Source organism: Pinus tabuliformis, chromosome 9, assembly GCF_031772625.1.
Source record: "Pinus tabuliformis cultivar Carrire ecotype Pingquan chromosome 9, CPIR1, whole genome shotgun sequence".
Taxonomy (NCBI): Eukaryota; Viridiplantae; Streptophyta; class Pinopsida; order Pinales; family Pinaceae; genus Pinus; species Pinus tabuliformis.
Genome location: NC_142307.1, coordinates 1,894,122,003 through 1,894,145,744, shown reverse-complemented (window position 1 = coordinate 1,894,145,744; position 23,742 = coordinate 1,894,122,003). Strand labels below are relative to the sequence as shown.

Here is a 23,742-nt window from a genome sequence, read left to right as displayed (position 1 = left end):
TAGGAAGAAACCCCTCCCTAGAAAATAGGAAGTGACTTTGCCTTTGATCAGCGGTGCCCAATTCCTTTCTACCCAGCTCTCCGTGGTTTTGGGGGAGGGCCAGAGACCAGTGAACTGTCCAACCAAAGCCCTCTCAGCCAGTGAGAGGGCGACCTGAATCGGCCCCTCAGGAGGGAGCTCAATCTCAGGGATGTCATCCAGTCGCTTGACAAACTTCGCAGCCTCAGTCGCTTTCTTCTTTGGGAGAGAATCCAGCAGTTTAATGAAAGCCTTAGCATCAGAGAGGGGAGGCGGCGACGGATCCATTGCAACGACGTCTTAGCTCGGTCTAGGCGAGCCTACCCAAATTCCAGAGTTCATAATCCTTCTATCGAACCCAGAGGAGGAACCTCCAAAGAAGTAGGACAGGGAGCCTAATCACCGCGCGGAATGGGGGATCAGCTCAGAGAGGGAGCAGAGGAGGCGCCGCGCAGAGACAAAGCAACCTCCGGAGCGGCCACAGGGCCGAGACCAAGGTCTCAAGCGCAGCAGAGTTGCAGAGTGGGCTCGGTCGAGCGAAAAAGTTGTAAAAGATCTTATGATACAAATTTTATTATCTTAGATAATGTAATTTTATTGTTTCAATTATTTTGTAAAATTTTAAATTATAACTATTTTTTATTTAAAGTTTAAATATATATTTAGAAAGTTTTGATATTTTATAATTTAAAATAGATTTTATTATTATTTAATTATCATTAAAATCATTTAGTTTATATTTGAAATGAGCTTGATTGGGAGGAGTTGATGTATATGAATTGTTTCAAATTTTTTGTTTTTTTGTTTTTGTTTGTTCTTTTATATTATAAATTTTAAATTATAACTATTTTTAATTTAACATTTAAATATATATTTAGAAAGTTTTGATATTTTATAATTTAAAGTAGATTTTTTTTATTTAATTATCATTAAAATCATTTAGTTTAAATTTGAAATGAGGTTGATTAGAGGAGTTGATGTATGTGAATAATGCTGATATATTACATTGGATATTTTGTATAGTTGATGTTATTTTAAATCTAGTTAAAAACTGTGATGTTCAATGATAATCTACTCATTTTTACAATTTGTTTCCAATTTAGTTAAAAACTGTGATGTTTACTGATAATTTATTTATTTTTATAATCTGTGTGTGTATTTTATTTTATTTAAATGATTGAAAAAATGCAGAATGCATCGTATTATAAGAGTGAAAGCCATCTATAGAGGAGGGAATCTACATACAATCTGGAATACCAGGGTGCATTACTGGAAATAAAGCCATACAACCGCTAACCAAAACCAGAAAAACAAAAAGCATGCATCCTATAACAGGGAATCTTTTGAAAATACTCTATATACGAGCATCTCTATCATCTCAGAGATTCAACCAACCATACATATAGCCGCTCAGTAAATATAATTTGATTAGACGTGTGCCAGTCAGCAAAATTAACATCACTCATTTATTAAAGTTAGTTGAATAAGTTTCATTTTTAAGCAGGAAAAACAAAAGTCAGCTGAATTGGTTTCTTTTTTAAATGTCTTTATTAATTTGTGAAGAGTATGCATTTTTGAAAAGAGAGATTTATTTTAACGAGAAAAAAAAGCCTACATTCAGACTTGTGCCTTGAGCACTCGTCAATTATGCTTTCTTCATTATAACAAAGATAACTTTTCCTCTTCGTATCAATTCATCAAAATTTGAAAATAGTTCTGTATCTCTGGTGCGTTTTAAACAACAAAAGGAGGGTTGATCTTTTTATACTTATTTATAAATGTTGATATTCTAGAGTTTGAATTGTAAATTTAACAATAGAGAAATAATAAACGATGAGAATAATACAAAATATGCGTTTTAAACAACAAAAGGAGGGTTGATATTTTTATACTTATTTATAAATGTTGATATTCTAGAGTTTGAATTGTAAATTTAACAATAGAGGAATAATAAACCATGAGAATAATACAAAATATTTTACATGATAAAACTTTGATAATTTAGTAGGGGTGGTTGGAGCGGGAGGGGTGGTTTATAACTACGGTGAACAAGAAGAATAGAGTTATTTGATAATTTAGTAGGGTGGTTAGGGGTGGTTTATAACTACGGTGAACAAGAAGAATAGAGTTATGTCTGAGGCTTGGTATTGCAACAAACAACCAAGCCGAATATTGGATCTTATGGAAAGGATTGGATGTAGCCAGGAGCAATGAAATAAAAAAATTAATCGTCCTGAGAGATTCAATGGTGGTGATAAGACAAATCTCAATGGCATTAGCCGGGATCACATCAGGGTTTCTTCAATTGTGAGTAGAATAGCCTTGTTATCCTCGTAATTTCAAGAAATTTCCTTTTAGCACATCCTCTAAAACTTAAACTCCACAATGGAAAAACTTGCCAACAGGGGCTCCCAGCTGGAGTAGGGAATAATTGGATTAGATGGTGGTGGGAGGATCTGGGTCCTAGTCTCGTTATTGTTAAAGAAATTAATGGGAAGATTCATGAATTTAATCCAATCAATATGGAGTGGGTCAAAACTAAGGGAAATAAATGAAATCATCCGTGTGGAAATTCTCCTTGAGTGGACATAGATCGAAGGAGGACACTTGTGCCTTGGATGTATAGGAGTTCTTTGGCGTTGAATGCGGGAAGTGGAATACACCTGGAGACTCCATCCAAGTTGGCATCGTGTTTTAAATTTGTATAAGGCCCTCCTTAGTGTGTCGAGGCCCTCATTGTAGGTTAGAAGGATTGGAAGTATTAATTCCTTCATGCGAATACACTGTGCAAGGACATTCAGAATGATAGGAATTTTTATCAAGGCAAGGTTTGATTATGGAATTAATGTTCATCATCCAGGAGAAACATAGTTGGCAAGCTTTGGCCAAGCTAGGAGGTGCGGACCTTGGGTCAAACATTGCTACTGCAAGTTTGAGCGAATGTTTGAGAAGCTGGAAATTTGATTCAATGGAGGGACATGGTTCATCAAACGACCTAGTTCAGTGGAAGAAATTGAGCGAGTGTTTGAGAAGCTGGAAATTTGATTCAATGGAGGGACATGGTTCATCAAACGACCTAGTTCAGTGGAAGAAATCGATTGAGAGACTGTTCAAGATTTTGATGGGGATGTACGAGTTGGTGAACCGGCGCTTGGAGTTTATGGAAAAGGAGAGGGATGACATAAAAAAGATGGTTGATCATAAATTAGAGTGGATGTAGGTTCATATGGAAAGGAGGTTGCTCAGCATGGAAACAAAGATTCTATCGCTGAAAATGAAGGATAGTGAATTGGGAGTTGGCTTTGAGGAAAAAGAAGCGCACAACTTCTCGAATCCAACTCGGAATCCATGGGATGCGATTTAGGAAAAATGTAGGCAAAAGAAGTCCCAAGCCGTGGCAAATTGAAGGAGCTCGATGGTAATCTGGGCCTTGGCCCCTCATGGGAAAATTAATCTTTATGATATGTATGTTGCAAGTTGGAATTTTTGTTGGGTAATTTTCGTAGAATATACAGGCGCTATCAATGTAATGTAATAGTCCAAAATGCCCGGGGATGTAGGAAAACTATGTTGTGGATGCTCTGGAATTTTGAAGCAGTTGATACAAAAGTGGAATGTAAATGGTACTGGCCAGGAAAACTAGTTTTATAAATAAAAAGAGTATCAGGTTTGTTGAAATTTTTTTTTCTATAGTTTATCAAAGAAACCTTCATGGGCAAGTTAAGGTATTTTTATTATGCAAGAGGAATTTTCAGGCTTACACCAGTTCAATTCTCGGGTTTAGTGAATAAATGAAGTTGGCATCCTTACAAAACTATCATCAGTTTTGTAAACCAACACCATCAATTAACTATCAGATATTTACCTTGGTATTGGTTTTACATTTTTCTTTTAATTAATTTGTTGTCATATTTTAATAATCCCCACCTTCACAACAATTTACCTAATACCTTGCCCAAGCCTATTGATCACCTCCTTTGTAAGTCAAGACAAGCCAAACACCATCGTAACTTCTCTAACATGACTCGTTTCATAAACATGTATGCATAGTTTTCTTGAGTGTGGATCTTTTTAATATCTACCCCACCTCCATCAATGAATTGTCGTACAAAATGGTACTTAATATCAATATGTTGAGTCTTGCTATGATAAGCTGGAGTTGTAGCCAAATGAATAACATTTTGACTATCACAGAATATAGTTATGCTGTTTTGCACTTTGTTGATTTTTCCTCGGCAATTTAGAGTCAGGTTTATGTCTAAAACATGATCACAAAAACACTAAAATGCCACAAAACCAAGCACTTTGCACAACAGAAAAATGTACAATAGTGAATCAATCTAGTAATCAATATTTTTGCTAACCCAAAACTTGTTATATTAATCTTTAATACAACAAGCATAGTGTTGAAATTCTAGTGTTGCAATGACTATAATAGTTTTTCACAATTGATAACTACTTCTATTGATACAAACAATTCCTTCTTTATCCTTTAATCAACAAGTAGCTATACATGAAAAACTTCAACCATTAATTCTTCAACAAGAGCAGTAAATAGAGATCACACTAGACAATGAACAATAGACAATATGCAAGAGACAAGGGAGACCAAGATTATGCTCACAGCCACAACAAATGTTAAAACCCACAAGGAGAAAACCCAAAAAATTATTTCCTTATGAGAGAGAGATTTTGTCCATCAATAGTACATCAAAATGTTCCAACAAATCCAAAATAGTCAACAATGAATACCCAATCAAAGTCTGCTCATAGAAGGAGAGAAATTCCACTTCTGTCAATGAGTAAGGTCTGCAAAAGGAGGCCAAAATATAGGCCGGTAGTCACTGTGATAGGAGGCCGAAGTTCCCACTCTAATCACCACAAAAAGGTTGCCAACAAACTATCCAAAACTTAGGCCCAAAAGCCTCGGTCAACTTCAGAAATATATCACATCAAAAGGAGCGAGTTTCTCTACAATCTTCGGCCACAAAAGAATCAATAGAACAAAGGTATAGATGATCCCAAACAAACCCAAGTCACTATAGTCAACAAACCTTTGAAGGAGATCCATACCGCAATCAAAAGAACCCTCTTTTTCCTCTTCGCATGAGTGGATATCCCTGTAATAGAAGACCAAACTTATTTGTAATTGCAGACCGAATTGTTGTGATTGATGGTGGACGAAATGAATGCCAACGAACTTGTATAAATAGGGGTCATGTGAGGGCTAGTTAGCCCTAATGGGGCCGACATGATGATCTCAAGGAGCTGACTTGTAGGGCTTATTTGAGCCGACTTGTAGGTGACCAAAATTGATTTCTTATTTTTGTATGCAATGAAAATGCCAACCATAGCTACATTATATTTCAACACTCCCTCTTAGCTAGGGAGGTAGTTTTTCATTCTCTCTCAAGATTAATCTTCCTGACCAATCCATAGGTCTCACGGCCCACAACCTAAGGAAGAGAACACAATCCAAGCTTCTCTCTCTCAAACTCATCATAAGGAAAGATACATAGCATCCATCTCAAAGCATCTCCCCGACCATGAGGTCTCATGGCACATAGCCTAAGGGAGGAACCAACAAAGCATCTCCCGAACCACAAGGTCTCACGGCACACAGCCTACAGGAGGAATCATCAATACATCTCGTAGACAACAATTTCTCACTACACACAACCTATAGGAGGAATCATCAATACATCTCCTGGACAACAATGTCTCATGGCATAGAGGCTACAGAGGAATCATCAATACATCTCTCGGACAACAATGTCTCATGGTGCACAGCCTATGGGAGGAATCCATCTCCTGGACCACAATGTCTCATGTCACACAACCTACGGGAGATGGTTTAACCATGATGCTATGTAATAAGGGCTTCCTCTCACTTAGAGAGGGTTCTTAACAACTCCAAGTTATTCTTTGAAGTAGCTAAACTTCATTCAGGACAACAACTTCATGAATACATCAACAACCTGCTCATCAGTAGGAACATATTCGAGCCTCACAACTCCTCTTTAGACAATATTTCAGATTTAGTGACACTTGATCTCAATATGCTTTGATCTGTCATGGAACACCGAGTTCTCAGATAGCTTCACACAACTTTGATTATCACAATAGATAATAGTTGGCTCTAACATTTGATCAAACAAGTCAGAGAACAATTTTCGAAACCATATAGCCTCGCAACAGGCAACATTAGCAACAATGTATTCAACTTCAGCTGTACTTAGAGCAATAGATGTCTGTTTTTTGCTAGACCATGAAACCATAGTGGAGCCCAGGCTAAAACAATATCCAGAGGTGCTCTTTCTATCATTAGAGCTACCAACCCAATCAACATCAGTGAAACCATATAGTTTCCATTCACCATTAGAAGCATACATTAGACCATACTCAATGGTACCTCACAAGTACCTCAAAATATGTTTTGCTGCAACCCAGTGTACACGACGAGGCTCCACCAAGAATTGACTCAATGTATTAACTACATAACAAATATCCGACTTGGTATTCACAATATAGTTTAATGAGCTAATCAATCTACGATACGTAGTAGGATCAAACAACTCACTGTCCCAGATCTTCTTCTAGTTCATCACCATAGGAGTGCCCATCCACTTGCAGTCTGTCATGCCAAACCTTTGAAGGATCAGAAATGAACTTGCCTTAGCCCACGAAGGTCCCCTCAGGTTTTTGCCAAATTTCCAATCCCAAATAGTAATGCATGAGGCCAAGGCCTTTCATCTCAAATTCGGAAACCAATTCCCTCTTGCATTGAACAATCAATACTTCGACCTCTGTTAGAAACAAATCATCTACATATAATAATAATTTAGGGGTTCACCATCAACAACTTTGAAATATAGATTCAGATCAGCATCGCTCTTCTTGAAGCCCAAACTCAACAGATAACCATCAATACGGGAGTACCATGCACGAGAGGCCTGCTTCAAGCCATACAAGGCCTTCTTCAATTTGCAAACATGTGTTTGTCTATTGTGGACCTCAAAACCTTGAGGTTGTTCAATGTAGACCTCTTCTTCAATGACCCCATTTAGAAAGGTTGTTTTGACATCCATTTGATGCAACTTCCAACTTGCAATAGATGCAAGAGAAATAATAGATCTAATAGATGCATACCTGGCAACGAGAGCAAATGTGTCTTCATAATCCTCTCCCTCTTTCTGGGAGAATCCATGAGCCACAAATCTAGCCTTGTATTTTTCAACACTTCCATCAGCAACATGTTTTATCTTGTAGATCCATTTTGAAGACACAACAGATTTACCCTCAGGTCTTGGCACAATCTCCCAAACATCGTTTTTCAATATGGATTGATATTCTTTAGTCATTGCTTCTTTCCATACTTGCTCTTCAACAACTTCTTCATAGGAAGATGGTTTGCATTCAATGATCTTGCACATCAGGGCTGTATAACCAGAGTACTTTTTAGGCTTCTTGCTTTCCCTGAAAGTCCCACGAGTAGCAGCATGACCTTCAGCTTCCTTCAATGTTTTCTCTAACCAAGCAGGTCTCTTTCTTGTCTCGGCAACATGAGCTTTTGTAGATTCAACAGGTTCATGATCAATATCTTCTTCATGTGGAGCTTCATTCATAGATATAGGTTCCTGGGGCTTTGGTTCCACATTCTTTGGAGTAGTTTGAACTTCTTCATCAGAATCCAAGTGTGAGCCCTTAGATTTCCAAAATGCAACATCCTCATCTCAATATATTTTTGTCCTGGAATATAGACCCTAAAGGCCTTTGAATTCTCACTGTATCCAACAAAGGTACCCTTCTTTCTAGATGGTTCCAACTTTGTCCTTTTCTCTTTGGGTACATGAACAAAAACTAGACAACCAAAGATTCTTAAATGTTCAACATTCGGTCTCTCACCTGTAAAGACTTCTTTGGGAGTTTTATAATCCAAGACTCAATGTGGGCATCTATTTTGAATGTAGACAACAGTCCTTGCAACTTCACCCCAAAGAAACATCGACAACTCTTGATCATGAAGCATTGCTTTGACAACTTCCATTATAGTTCTATTCTTTCTCTCTGCAATTCCATTTTGTTCAAGGTAGTAGGGAACTATCAACTCCCTCTTAATTCCAGCATCCTTGCAGAAATCAATCAATTCATTTGATACATACTCCCCACCATTGTCAGACCTTAGAGTCTTGATTCTTCTTCCTGTAGCATTTTCAACCTGTGCTTTGAATTCACGAAACTTTTCAAACACTTGATCCTTGGTCTTGAGAAGATAAATCCAAGTTTTGCGAGAATAATCATCAATAAAAGATACATAGTATAAACATCCACCCAAGGTTTTATTAGGCATGGGCCCACAGACATCAAAATGTATAAGATCCAATATTCCATTGGATCTACTATCACTACTAGTGCATCTTCCTTTAACATTTTTCCCAAGGGCACATCCTTTGCATACTCCATCATGATCTGTCTTAAGTTTAGGTACACCTTTAACAAAATATTTCAATCTTCCCAAAGCTTTGTAGTGCATATGAGTGTACCTTCTATACCAAATCTCACAAAGTTCTGTAGTGCCATGAAAGAGAGCTTGGAATGAACGACCAAGGAGACGATATATTCCTCTAATTCATACCCAACTAACTTTAGAAGATTCAAAAGATGATTTTTTCTTCCATACTAAGACTTGTCCATCAACAAAAGCAACTCTATACCCTTTGTCTTCAAGAGAAGATATGGACAACAAATTCTTCTTTAAACTAAGAACATATAAAATATTGTTAATGGGTACATTACCTCTGGATTCCAATTGGAAAGATGACATATCCTTGCCCTTGAATTCATATTTCCATTGTGTCCAAGCTCAACCTTTTGAGAGAACTTCTTTTCAAGTAATTTAGATAGATAATGACGATTTCTAGTCATGTGCCTTGCGGCACCACTGCCCACAGGCCAAATTTCATCACGATTTTCGATAGCAATTGTAAGAGCACAAATAAACGAGTGTTCAAATTCAGAATCACTTCTCCTATGCCTCCTCTTTGAAGGTGGCTGATTTAGATCAACAATAGATGCATGATGTCTTCTTCTTGTTTTACGATCATCATCCTTTTCATAATCATCTCTTTGATTCGTTTGAGGACATTGAGCTTGATAATGACCATAAGCTTGACAATAAAAGCATTGAGCATTTGTTAGATCATTTTTGTCTCTTCTATCTTTGTTGTCTCTTCTATCTCTTCTATTTGGAGAGGGAGGAGGAGGCCTTCTATGAGAGGTAGAGTCCTTCCTTGAAGCAGATCTTGGTCCTTGTCTTTTACCAACACTTCTTTGGAATTTGCCAAAATTTGGTTTCTTCTTCTTGTTACCTTTAGCATGAGCTGCAAATGCTTCTATACTTGGATCTTCAATGTCTCCTCTAGAATAGAGTCTTGACTCTTCTTGAGTGCATGCTGCCCATAACTTGTCAAAGGTTGGAGCATTCTCTCTTGCGCTAATACCTGAAGCAAATGAGTCCCAATATTTAGGGAGACCACCCAAAGAAAAAACTACCAATCCCTTATCAGATACTTCTTCATCAATGGCTTTGAGTTGGTCTCTAATTTGAGATATCTTGACAAAATATGATGCCATTGTGTCATTCTTTGTCATCTTCATGTTACGAAGTTGTCCCCTCAAATTGATGGATTGATTCGCATTATTAATGGTATATAATCCAATGATGGCATCATACATAGCTTTAGCATTCTTATGTTCAACAATATAGGGAATCAAATGATCCCTAACAAAATCCAATAAAATGCTTCTTGCCAAAGTATCATCTTCATGAAACTTCTCCTTTCTTGCTTGATCAGATGGTTCAATGACTTTACTTGTGACAATTCCCAAGACTTTGTTCCTTTCAAGAATGATTTCAACTCTTTCCTTCCATGCCCTGTAGTTAGTGGCTCCTTCAAGCTTGATTTCAGTCTTCATGAATGAAGAATTCATGGTGAAAATATAGGATAGATCCCAAAAAACCTTTTGAATGCTCTTCGAGATTCTTTTTAAGTGTTCTTCAAGTGCTCTTAAGCTGATCTCTTTTCTCTTTTCCTTCACCAAAGCTTTGATACCATGTTGAAATTCTAGTGTTGCATTGACTATAATAGTTTTTCACAATTGATAACTACTTCTATTGATACAAACAATTCCTTCTTTATCCTTTAATCAACAAGTAGCTATACATGAAAAACTTCAACCATTAATTCTTCAACAAGAGAAGTAAATAAAGATCATAGTACAAAATGAACAATAGACAATAAGCGAGAGACAAGGGACACCAAGATTAAGCTCACAGCTAGGGAAAAACCCAATTGTTTTTTCCTTATGAGAGAGAGATTTTGTCCATCAATAGTATATCAAAATGTTCCAACAAATCCAAAATAGTCAACCATGAAATACCTAATCAAAGATTGCTCATAGAAGGAGAGACATTCCACTTCTATCAATGAGTAAGGTTTGCACAAGGAGGCTGAAATATAGGCCTCTAGTCATTGTGATAGGAGGCCGAAGTTCCCACTATAATCACCACAAAAAGGTTGCCAACAAACTATCCAAAACTTAGGCGCAAAACCCCCAGTCAACTTTAGAAATATGTCAGGTCAAAAGGAGTGAGTTTCTTTGCAATCTTCGGCCACAAAAGAATCAATAGAACAAAAGTATAGATGATCCCAAACAGACCCAAGTCACTAGAGTCAATGGGCCTTTGAAGGAGATCCAAACCGTAGTCAAAAGAACCCTCTTTTTCCTCTTTGCATGTGTGGATATCCAATAATAGAAGACCAAACTTATTTGTAATTGCGGACTGAATTTTTGTGATTGATGGTGGACAAAATGAATGCCAATGAACTTGTATAAATAGGTGTCATGTGAGGGCTAGTTAGCCCTATTGGGGCCAGCATGATGATCTTCAAGGAGCCGATTTGTAGGGCTTATTTGAGCTGATGTTTTGGTGACCAAAATTGATTTCTTCTTTGTGTATGCAATGAAAATTCCGACCATACTACATTATATTTCAACACATAGGGCTCGTACTAGGGATCATGGCCCTTACAATTAGCTCTAATACAAGGAAAAGACTAGGGCTTGATGTCAACAACACATGACCATCAATCTACCCTTGAACAAGTCACACTTGACATGCTGAAGGAGATCTCACACTAGCCCTTTCAGTCCACATACCTTGACCACCTGGCAGGTTCTTTGCCACCTATACTCGCAGAGTATAACGCTGCTCCATTATCTCTTCCTCTGCTTCTCACAAGTTCTTTTGCTGGTCTAGAATGGCTTGCTCTTCAGCTCATCAAACTGCCTCTATCAATGACATTTCTGCTCCAATGATACTGAACATAGGCTAGCAACTCTGCTCCCTAACAGTTTTTTGCTACTCCAAAGGTTTCTGCAATTAGGGTCTTCATAATACTACCTTCACACAACAACTCTGCTCCACCAATGTCACTGCTCTAAGTGCCTTTAGATTTTCCCTCTAACAATGGGATTGCATCTTCATATCTCACTGTACTTAGGGTTGCCACCAAACAACTATCCAATCACTCCTTGTTGGACAAACCTCTACCATCACCTTCAACACTTCCTTCTCCTTGATTCTGCTCCACGCTGACCCTCCTTTCCTTACATTACATCACCCCTCTCGTTTGTTCAAGTACTCGCACTCCTGTCCACTATTGAGAGAGGTTTTGGCCCCTCTGAAGTTCGAGACATACACATAATTGTGTGTACAAACCAACAACCCTAATCATAGAGATATATCAATGTTATAATTCCTTCTTAAGGGTCTTGGCCCTTCCCTTTGGCATAGAACCTAAGTGCACCTGTCACAAACTTTAGGACAAAGTATCATGGTTGGGAATATACATAAATAGCCCTAACTAGGGCACGAACCAATAAGAGAGAATGACCTCAAAACTTGCGCAGAATTTAACCTTCTCGAGGGCCAAAAATCACAAAGATAACATCCTCTCTCCTAGGCTAAACTCATCCTTCATGCACTAACTCGTCCTTTTTATGGCCTGCGGCTCATTGAGGTAGCTCCCACTCTCCTTGTGCAAAAATCACATGAGAAATGCTACTTGGACAGATGCCAAACAAATAATTTTTCATCCCTTGTTATAGTGTTCTATGGTGGTGTCATTTCTCACCAAGGGTTTCATCACTTAACTACGCTGACCTAAGAAAATATGTTTAAACACCATTTCCTTAAGGAATAAAATTCATTTTGTTTGACCTTTGCCTTCACCATTGAAGCCCTAGGTGCCCCTTAGTCCAACAAGGGTGCTCCTTGTTGAAAACAGTCCCAAGGAGAGGTGTTACTAGGCTTTTATCTCTTTTAACCTAGTGAGCACATTAATGGTTTTTATTTTGTTGACATTTATGAGTTATATTAATGCCATGGAGGGAAAAGGTACTTAGAAATGTTGTACCATGTACTTTTTCTAATATTAAAGTCACTTTGTACTTTATATAGTGACTTTATCTAAAAAGTACCAAGTGTATTTTTCTAATATTAAACTGAGGTGAAAATTCACTTTATGAGAAAAAATCGAAAAGGTACACAACACGAAAAAGGTACTAGGAGACTTTTAAGTGATGGGGCCAATGTATGAGGGGGATCATTTGGGAGAAGTGATCTCAACCACACATCTTGAGATTTGAGGATGAAATCTTAACCTTTGGATCTTAAGTTTGGGGATTCAATCTTTTCCAAGAAGACAAAAGAGGGAAAAGGGAAATCATTCTTCACTTCACACTTGAGAGAGAGCATGAAGAGAAGAGAGGAGAAGAGAAAATTCATGGAGGAGAGAAATTGTAGCTAGAGAAGAGGAGCTCGAATCCTAAGGAGGAGGACGTACAACTTGCACGAAAATCGAGGAGGAGAAAGCAACATGATTTTCGAGGAGGTTCTTGGCACAATTTTCGAGGAGAAAACATTGGCTTCCAGGCCTGAAATTTGAGGCACAAATTTCGTGACAACTTCTATAATCAACACAAAAATTGAGGCACAATTATGCTACTGTCAGTCATGAAAATCGATGCAGAACATTCCCCTGTTTGCACAAAAATCGAGGCAAGATCTACACAAATTTTGAGGCAGAATTTGGGCACAAAATTCGAGGAGCTAAGCAATGAAAAAATGTAGAAATTCTGAGCTTAAAAATTTGTGTAAATTTGATTTGACATTGGGCACAAATCTCCAGAAATGAGCATTTAATGCTACAACAAGAAGGGAGATAAGTACAATGAATTATTATGTACTTATTTTATCATATTCTCAAGCAATAAAATTCTCCTTTGAAGACCGGTTTTCCCCAAGAGGCTGTGGGGTTTTTCCGTGGTCAGATTGATAAAAAAATAATGTCTCAAATGTGTTGAATGCTTGCTAAAATTTTTGCATTAATTATCAGCTGTTAGGAAAGTGATTAGTAGAAGCACTCTTTATGTTTGCAATAAATGCATTCTGAAATTTATATCAGCATGACAAAACATGTGGGTTGGGCCTAAACAAACACATGCAAGCTTGTAAAATGGGTTAAGGGTGCAGATTGTTAAATTTCTACATGGTATTAGAGCTAGTTTGAAGCCTCAGGTCTCAAATTTCAGTCAGCTGATAAAGAGGGCAGCAAGCATTAAATTTTGCTTCAGAGAACCAAAACCTTGTCAGAAACCCAAAGACTTCAGTAGTTCAGAGGGAGGAAGGTTCTAGCTCCTAGATTTGCTCCAAATTGTTGGTTGTGGGGTCATGGCTACTGGGTTGAGAGTAGAGGATAGATTGGAAGGGGTTGAAAACTTTGGCCCATGGAAGGAGAGAATTATGCTTTTATTGGAGGAAGGTGAAGTGTGGGATGTTGTTGAAGCAACTGTACAAGCACCCACTGATCCAACTCAGTTGGTGGAGTTCAACAAGAAGAATGTGAAGGCAAAGAGGATCCTTTTAGATGCCATTAAGGACACTTTATTCCCTTATGTTTCAGAGATGAGATATGCATATCAGATGTGGGAGCCCTTGGTCTCTTTACACTGAAGTTCTAATGAGAACAGGAAGATGGTGTTGAGACAAAAGCTACACAACACCAAGATGACCAAGACTGACAATGTCACCTCTTTCCTCACCAAAGTTTCACAGGTGAAGGATGAGTTCACTGCCATTGGAGAGGTTGTTCCAGAGGAGAAGTTGGTCAGGATTGCCTTAGATGGGTTCACATAGAAGTGGGATGGCTTTATCCATGCCTTGGTGGCCAGAGAGCACTTTCCTGGTTGGAGGAGGATGTGGGACGATTTCATCCAGGAGGAGATTAGGAGGAGTGCAAAGGGGGGCAACAAGAGTGGTGGGGGAGGGTAAGAAGGTCAAGAAGGGGTCTTCTAGTGGAGCAAAGCACGAGAGGGGGAAGCAAAAGGCTAAGGAGAAGGACATGAGCAAAGTGAAATGCTTTGCTTGTGGGAAGATGGGTCACTATGTTGTACAGTGTCCCAACAAGAAGGGTAAGAAGAAATAGGGAGTTGCAACTTCAGCAGATGTGGATGATTTTGCGGCTATGTTTGATTCAGAGTGTGCTTTAGTGGTGAGTTTAGCCACTCATGTCACATCTTCCCGTGCATGGTTCATTGACAGTGGAGCATCTTGCCATATGACCGGAGTTAGAGAGCACTTCACGAGCCTTTTGGAGGATGATATTGACTTGGAGGTTGTGGTTGGCAACAACTCCAAAGTCAAAGCGACAGGAATGGGGACAATTTCATTTCAGAGGGAGTCATCACCTCCTCTGAAGGTGACAAATGTTCTTTATGTTCTAGGGTTGAAGAAGAGTTTGATATCAGTCTCTAGCTTGGAGGACAGGGGGTATGAGGTACTGTTCCGAAAGGGACAAGTGTTGATATATCCCAGAGGATCCAGTATCGAGTTTGCTCGTGTGATTGGAGCTCGTAGTGGGAGACTATATAGACTTATGTTTCAGCCTCTTCGAGCTATGGTAGCGCAGACCAGTAGCAGTGAGTTATGTGAGCTATGGCACAGGAGGATGACCCACTTGCACCATGGAGATTTTAGGATGTTGAGGGAGATGGTTACAGGGTTGCCTGAATTTAGCACAGAGCATCATGATGTATGCAGGGGGTGTGCTTTAGGAAAGTACACCAAGACACCTTTCCAGAGCAGTGACAACAAAGTTGCAGGTATCCTTGATTTGATTCATTTTGATGTATGTGGTCCTATGCCCCATGTTTCATTGAGTGGATATGAGTACTATGTGACCTTCATAGATGACCAATCCAGGAAGACCTCGATTTTCTTCCTGAAGATTAAGGATGAGGTCTTCTAGAGATTCCAAGATGAGGTCTTCCAGAGATTCCAAGAGTTTAAGGCTCTTGTGGAGAACCAAACAGGGAGGAAAATCAGGGTGTTGAGATTAGACAATGGGGGTGAGTATACTTCCACAAAGATGAGGGATTTTTGTGGTAGTGTTGGCATCAAGAGGGAGCTCATTGTGCCTTATAACCCCTAGTCGAATGGGGTGGCAGAGAGGAAGAACAAGACCATTGTGGGTGCAGCTAGAGCAATGTTGCATGATCAAAGTTTACCTTTCTTATTGTGAGCCGAAGCGTATAACACTGCTGTTTATTTGCAGAACAAGAGCCCACACAGAGTCTTGGGGAGCAAGATTCCTGAGAAGGTGTTTTCCGGCAAGAAGTTGGAAGTTGGACACATCAGTGTCAGACCAGGAGTAACTCCAGACAAGGCAGAAAAACTGATGCTTTTATTTCATTAGGTAGCTATTGTTATATACATGAATGTGACTGATCAGTTCATCTTCTTGATGACTGTTCACATTCCACATTCACCCAATCGCAGAGGATTAGGTGTCAACATTCCCCCCTTGGTATCAGAGCCAGCGCCATTTTTAGCCTTTCTGCCTTTGTAACTCCCTTCTGCCATTTCTGTAGTCTGCCATATTCCTATTCTCTCATATTTTTGCATTACGCGTTGAATGGTATCCTCTCATTGCTCTACTGTTGCGAGTTTTTGGCTCCAGTCATGTCTGGTTGAATACATTGTCATACACGTTTTTTTTTCCAGCCCGGAATGTTGCACCATACCTCGCACCCCTCTCCATTGTGATTTTACAACAACTGACTCCCATTACCGGTTCTCCTATATACCTGCGCGTCCTTTACCACTCGACTTCCTTGGCTAATCCATACATAGGTTAAGACTACCATACCTCCCACCGCTCAGACGTTAACTCCTCATCCTAACATTGCTCAACTGTGTTAAACTCGTTTGTAACGTTATTCCCATACCACTTTGCGGTATACCATTACAACTTCGAGTTTTTTTAATTACTGGATGCTGCCAGGGCTTTTCCATACCGATTTTTCCATCGGTTTTTATACCACGATGTGTTTTATACTACACACTCCTCTATGTTGAACCTCCAATTCAATATCGCTTCCTCCCACCGCTTCCTTTGTATACGCTGCCTCATCTAATCTTCGGAGCTTCAGTAGTGCCTCTGCCTTGGATGCGAAGAACTGCCGTCCAGAATCAGCACCCGCCATAATAGCTGCATTGCTTTCTTTCAATACGGTTTTCCAGTCTCCAATCTTCCGAGCTTCTGCACACTTGGAGAGGTGCATTTCCACTGTTTGAACTTTCTGTATATCACTCCAATCTGCCCACGTGGAGATTCTAACCCCATTACCAACTCGCGAATGTAAATCAATTTTTTTTTTTTTTTTTGTTGTTGTTCGGATCAGTCAAGGTTTGCAATCGGACTTGTGGTAGTCTACAATTTTTTTTTGATTTATATAGAACGCCCCAGTGTATGTCGCGTGTTCGAGTTGGAACAACCGCAGGCTGGAACAAAAAAAAGGTTGGTATCAGACCATCACAGAATCCGTTGGTGATTGGTATTTCGATCGCAGTATTGTTAAGTATATTGCATCAGACGTTTTACTTCGTTGGTGATTGGTAATCGAGTTCGAATAACCGCGCTTGGAAGAGACTCAATCTGCTGAAACAGTGAAGACTGAGAGTTTAAAATGTTTGAGTATTGTGCAGTATCATTCAAAACTTTTAAAAGCGTTTATATATTGCAGTGATATATTAATACATTGAAGTGATATAGTCATATATTGCGCTGCTTTCAAAATAGTATTGCATGATATATTGAAGTGATATATTGATACATTGAAGTGATATAGTGATATATTGCGCTGCTTTCAAAGTGGTATTGCATGATATATTGATATATATTGAAGTGATATATTGAAGTGATCCCTTGTGCGTTTTTTTCAAAACATAGTAGTATTGCATGATATATTGAAGTGATATGTACAAAGAAATGCTGATGCTTCTATCAAACGTTAAAGGAAAATAAAGTGCATAAGGCTGTGACATAAGGATTTTTTTTCCAGCAGAAGAATTTTTACAGAATGCATTCAATCATCTCTATGGTAGGGATAGTTCTCACTGGCAAGGAGAACTATCCTGAATGGTCTCGGATGATAAAACACACCCTCATCTTCAATGAGTTGTGGAAGGGAGTGTGTGTCGAAGAAGGAGACAATGACCCAGTACAGCCTACATCAGACAAAGAGCTCGTCATTTGGGATAACAAGAACAGCAAAGCATATGCATTAATCGCAGCATCTGTAAATGAAGAAGTAAGTCGCCATATTTCATCATATTCAACTGCCTTTGAAGCTTTACAAAAGCTCAAAGAACTCTATGACTCACATTCTGCACTTGAAGTTGTTCAGCTCATGATTAAACTCTTCACTCTTGAACTGAAAAATAATGATCCTCTTGCTCTTGCATCTGAAGTTAAATCCATAATGCATGATATCAAATCCACTAAGGTTGAGCTGGATATCCCTCTTATTGCTTTTCTCAAGGCACTCTATCCTACTTACTCCAATTATCTTGAGTCTTTACAAGCAAATGGAAATCTTAAAGATATAACCTTTGACTCTCTTGTGAAAAAGTTTGCTGAAAGAGAGAAAGCCTTTGGAAAGAAGACAGTCCCTGAATCTTCTGAAGAGATTGTTTGCCTTGCTCATAAAGAAAAGCATCATGCTCAAGATTCTACAAGAGGAAGAGGTGGACGAAGAGGAAGAGGAAGATACTTCAGAGGCAGGGGGGGCAGACATTCTCAAGGAGAAAAAGCAGATTTGCATTGCATTCGCTGCAAACGAAATGGATCACATGATGCTTCTACATGCAAGCTACCATGGGACAAAATTGAGCAGAAAAGAAACCAGCAGAAAGGTAAAACTGATGATACAGACAAAGGTAAAGCACCTGAATCCGCTCACTATATTGAGGCACAATGTAACATTGGAGTAAATGAAGATTTGTTTAATGCTTCACTTGCTTCTTCGAAAAATGATTGGTTGCTTGATTCAGGAGCAACCTGTCATATGACTCATAGGAAAGATTTTTTTGAAGATTTCACTGACAATGTTGATGGAGCAGTATACTTTGTAGATCAGTCAAAAATCAAGCCATCAGGGCTTGGCACAATCAGGCTTAAACTGCCTGGTCTTCCAAACTTTCTTCTGGATCATGTTCTATATCTCCCACAGCTCAAGAGAAACTTGCTGTCCTTGGTCCACATCCGCCAGCAAGGTCACTCCATTCATATGTTTGATGGCAAGCTTGAGGTAAGAAAAGCATCTGACCACTCACTTGTCATGAGGGGAATAGAAGAAGAAAGGCTTCTCAAACTGCAAGGAACCTCTGCTCATGCACAACATTTCTCATATATTTCTCATCATGAAGAAGGTACACTTCCATCAAGTTTATTATGGCATGCTAGATTTGGACATTTAAACTATGACAGTCTCCGCTTATTGAAGAAAAATGGTGTTGCTGGTTTGCCTACAATTCCTAGGAAACATAAGCAATGTGATGCTTGCATTCTAGGAAAGCATAGCAAACAGTCTTTTCATGATTCACATTCAAGAGCACATAGGAAGCTTGAACTCATTCATTCAGATTTATGTGGTCCAATGCCTGTTCCTTCTGCAAATGGAAATAAATATATCATGACATTTATTGATGATTACACCAGAATGTGTTGGGTTTATTTATTGAAGAACAACTCTGTTTTCAAACATTCAAGAATTTTCATAAATGGATTGAAAATGATGCACAATCTCATATTGGGTCTATTCGCACTGATAATGGAAAAGAATATACATCAAATGAATTTGAAAACTATCTTCGCCAACATGGGATCAAACATCAAACAACTGTGCCTTATAATCCCCAACAGAATGGTGTAGCTGAAAGAATGAATAGAACAATCTTGAATATGGTACGATCCATGCTTTTCTTCAAAAATGTAAAGATAATGTTTTGGGCTGATGCTGTTCTATGTGCTGCATATATAAAGAATAGATGTCCATCTAATGCTATAAGAAACAAGACTCCTTATGAATTGTGGTATGGACATGTTCCTTCGGTAAAACATCTCAGGATCTTTGGTTCCACCTGTTATGCTTTGATACCAAAGGTACATAGAAACAAACTTGGTGCTAGAAGTCGTAAGTGTATCTTCCTGGGGTATTCAAACACCTCTAAAGCATACCGCCTCTATGATGAAGTAAATAAAAAGTTTGTTGTATCTATAGATGTCATTTTTCTTGAATCATCCAAATCTGACAATGTTGTTGAGCGGCAACTTGATCGCTTGGATAGATTCGCAAAAACGAAATCATTTCAAGAATTTGATAATCAGATTCCACATCTTGAAGGGGGGATTCTTATACTAGATCAACATGTGGAATCTTCTTCTGAAGCACAATCTCCCCTGCATAAAACTCCAACAACGGATGATGCTTTAAGTGATGTAATTGATAGAATTGGGAGACTCAATCTTGATTCAGTCCCAACTCAATCAACAGAGCAGCCTGGACCATCTCAGAAAGGTCCCCCAAAGTGGCTGACAAAGACACTTGAAAGTGTTCATCCTGATGAAATTGGAAAAACAGGAACCAGAAATTCAAACCGACAAAATGGAGGTGATGTAGATGACTCTAATTCACCTGTTGATATGGATGTTACTTATGATTGTGAATTGAACTTGTCTACAGATTTTGAACCAACTTCCTTCAAAGAAGCTGCTTCTCATGATGAATGGAAAGAAGCGATGCAAAAGGAGTATGATGCTCTCATAAAGAATGGCACTTGGAAGTTGGTTGACCCTCCATTTGGAACCAAACCAATTGGCTGCAAGTGGGTCTACAAGAACTAGTACAAAGCTGATGGCTCACTTGACAAGCACAAAGCTAGGCTTGTGGCAAAAGGTTTTGCACAGAAGGAAGGGGTCGATTATGAGGAAACTTTTGCCCCCACAGCAAAATGGGCCACCATCCGGACACTCTTTGCACTAGCAGCTCAGAACGGTTGGAAAGTCCATCAAATGGATGTAAAGACTGCATTCTTGAATGGAGATCTAAAAGAGAATGTTTTTATGTCCCAGCCTGAAGGATTTGCTGTGAAAGGACATGAACAAAAAGTATGCAAACTTGTGAAGTCCTTGTATGGCCTCAAACAAGCACCGCGAGCCTGGTATGAAAAACTAACTGAGCATCTTCTGAAACTCAACTTCAATCATTTTGATCTTGATGATGCAACTTTATTTGTCAAGAAAGTTGGCAAAACAGTTGTATATCTTGTGGTATATGTAGATGATCTTTTAATGACAGGGAACAATGAAAGCTATATTGCATCCATAAAGAAAGAATTAGGAAAAAGTTTTGAAATGACTGATTTGGGCTATGTTCATTACTATCTTGGCATTGAAGTAACCCAACATCCAAAATCCATATTTCTTTTTCAAAAGAAATACATTGGAGATTTGTTAAACAGATTTGGCATGACAGAGTGCAATCCTCTTTCTACTCCAATGGAACAAAACTTAAAGCTCACATCTATTGAAGGAAAGGAATTTGAGGATGCAACAAAGTATAGACAGCTTATAGGAAGTCTCATCTACCTCACTACTACTAGACCAGACATTTCATTTGCTGTTGGAATCCTCTCCAGGTTTATGCAAAAGCCTTGTGAGGGACATTGGTCTGCTGCAAAAAGAGTTCTAAGGTACTTGAAGGGAACTCAAGACCTTGGAATCAAGTATACACAGGTGGACGACTTCAGCTTGATTGGATACTCTGATTCAGACTTCGATGGAGATAAAGAAACTGGAGTATCTACTTCAGGATATGCTATGAGTCTTGGATCAGGAGCTGTCTCTTGGAGATCACGCAAACAATCAGTTCCAGCAGATTCCACAACAGAAGCAGAATACGTGGCAGCAGCTGAAGCAATGAAAGGAATTGTGTGGCTCAGGAAAATTCTTGAAGATTTGCAGGTAAAACAAGTACAATCAACTCCACTCATGATTGACAACACCTCTGCAATAAAGTTGGCCAAGAACCCAAAGTTCCATGATCGTACAAAGCACATCAATACTAAATATCATCTCTGATCCGACATCATGTTGAGGCCAAAACAATCCATCTTCGTCATTGTTCCACAAATGAGCAAATTGCAGACATCTTCACCAAAGCGCTTGGAAGAGAAAAGCTTGAAAGATTCAGAACGATGCTTGGACTCACCAACATCCCTTCAGATTAAGGGGGGGAATGTTGACACCTAATCCTCTGCGATTGGGTGAATGTGGAATGTGAACAGTCATCAAGAAGATGAACTGATCAGTCACATTCATGTATATAACAATAGCTACCTATGAAATAAAAGCATCAGTTTTTCTGCCTTGTCTGGAGTTACTCCTGGTCTGACAATCAGGATATTTGGGTGACTTACATATTCACACGTCCTTGAGGAGAAGAGGACGAAGTTGGAAACCATTGTAGAGAGGGGTATCCTAGTGGGTTACAGTGAGACCAACAGAGCTTACCGTAGCTACCATCCTGGACAAAGGAAGATTGTCCCGAGGCAGGATGTGACTTTTGAGGAGGAGAGGGCTTTGAGGAGATCTTGGGAAGTGATCAGGTAGAGCAGCAGGCTTGTTAATAGGGTGCCACACTACAGGTTTCAGGTGCATCAGGTGGTACATTAGGATCAATAGGTTGACCTTCTTCAGGGGTGACAGGGTCACAAAGCACAGTTTCGCCTGGTACATGACCACTTGGTGTAGGTTCATCAGGCACAATATCTCAGAATTCAAAATCTCCATTGGTTATTTCAGAGCCTTCCTCACCAGGAGGATAGGCACTAGTTGAGGACTTTCTCGTGCCACCAGAAGAGACTACTACTGGGAAGAGAAAGCTAAGTTGGCTTTGGAGACCCTAAAGGAGGCTTAGGAGGTAGTGGGGAGACCCAAGTGGTCAGTGATGGAGAGCAGACCACCAGAGAGGTTGGGTGGCTTTGTGGCAGATGTTGTGTAGATAGAGCCAACTAGTTTTGAGGAGGCCACTAGTCAATAAATCTGGAGGGATGCCATGGTGGAGGAGTATGCCTCTATCATGAAGAATGATGTTTGGGAGGTAGTGCCATGCCCTGATGGGAAGTCAGTGGTGACTTCCAGGTGGCTTTGCAAGATTAAACATGTTGCGGATGGCAACGTGGAGAAGTTCAAAGCTCAGTTTGTGGCGAGGGTGTTCTCACAGGTAGAGGGAGTTGACTATGAGGATATCTTTGCACCAGTTGCTCGTTATACTTCCATTAGAGCAGTTACATCTATAGGAGCTGAGATGCGATGGAGGATTCACCAGATGGATGTGAACACTGCCTTTCTCAATGGTGTTATAGAGGAGGAGGTGTACATTGAGCAACATGAGGGATTTGAGTTACACAGAAGGGAGTCTCATGTATGTAGGATGAAGAAAGCCTTGTATGGATTGAAGCAGGCACCGAGGGAATGGTACGAGAGGATAGATGCCTACTTTGTAGCAGATGGGTTTCCAGAAGAGTGATGCAAATCCAAACATATACATTATCTTGGTAGGTGATGATGCACTCATCCTGGTACTGTATGTGGACGACTTGTTTATTATAGGGGAGGGCATTCTCATCCAACACTGCAAGAGAGATCTTGCTTCACAGTTTGATATGACTGATATGGGGCTAATGCATTACTTTCTAGGGTTGGAGGTTTGATAGGAGGATGGGCATATCTTTGTGGGCCAGGGCAGGTATGCAGGTGATATCTTGAGGAGATTCTGTATGGAGGATTGCAGATCTATGGTTATTCTTATGATCACCAATTGGAAGAAGCTGCATGCTTCAAATTCCGAGTTGGTGAACCCCACTTTGTATCGACAACTGATTGGTTCATTGATGTATCTTGTCAACACTAGACCGGATATTTGTTTTGCAGTCAACACATTGAGTCAGTTTATGATGGATCCCAGGAGAGTACAATAGGTGGCTGCAAAACATGTGTTGAGGTACTTACAAGGCATTATGGATTATGGTCTGGACTATGCCAGATGTGATGGAGTCAGATTGATTGGTTGCACAGACTTAGATTGGGCTAGCAGTGTCAATGACTGGAAGAGTACTTCCAGATGTTGTTTCTCATTGGGCTCGGCAGTTGTGTCATGGTTTAGTAGGAAGAAAAGATCAGTGGCATTGAGCAGCGGAGAGGAAAAGTATATGGCAGCTAGTCAGGTAGGGTGCGAGGCATTGTGGCTTCGCAAGAT

At 39.4% G+C, this 23,742-nt stretch overlaps 1 pseudogene across 1 annotated transcript in view; it reads left to right on the top strand.

Moving 5' to 3' along the window:
• Positions 1 to 23,742, top strand: part of LOC149156512 (putative polygalacturonase) — a 178,089-nt pseudogene that overhangs the window by 6,970 nt on the left and 147,377 nt on the right. The window lies entirely within an intron of this gene.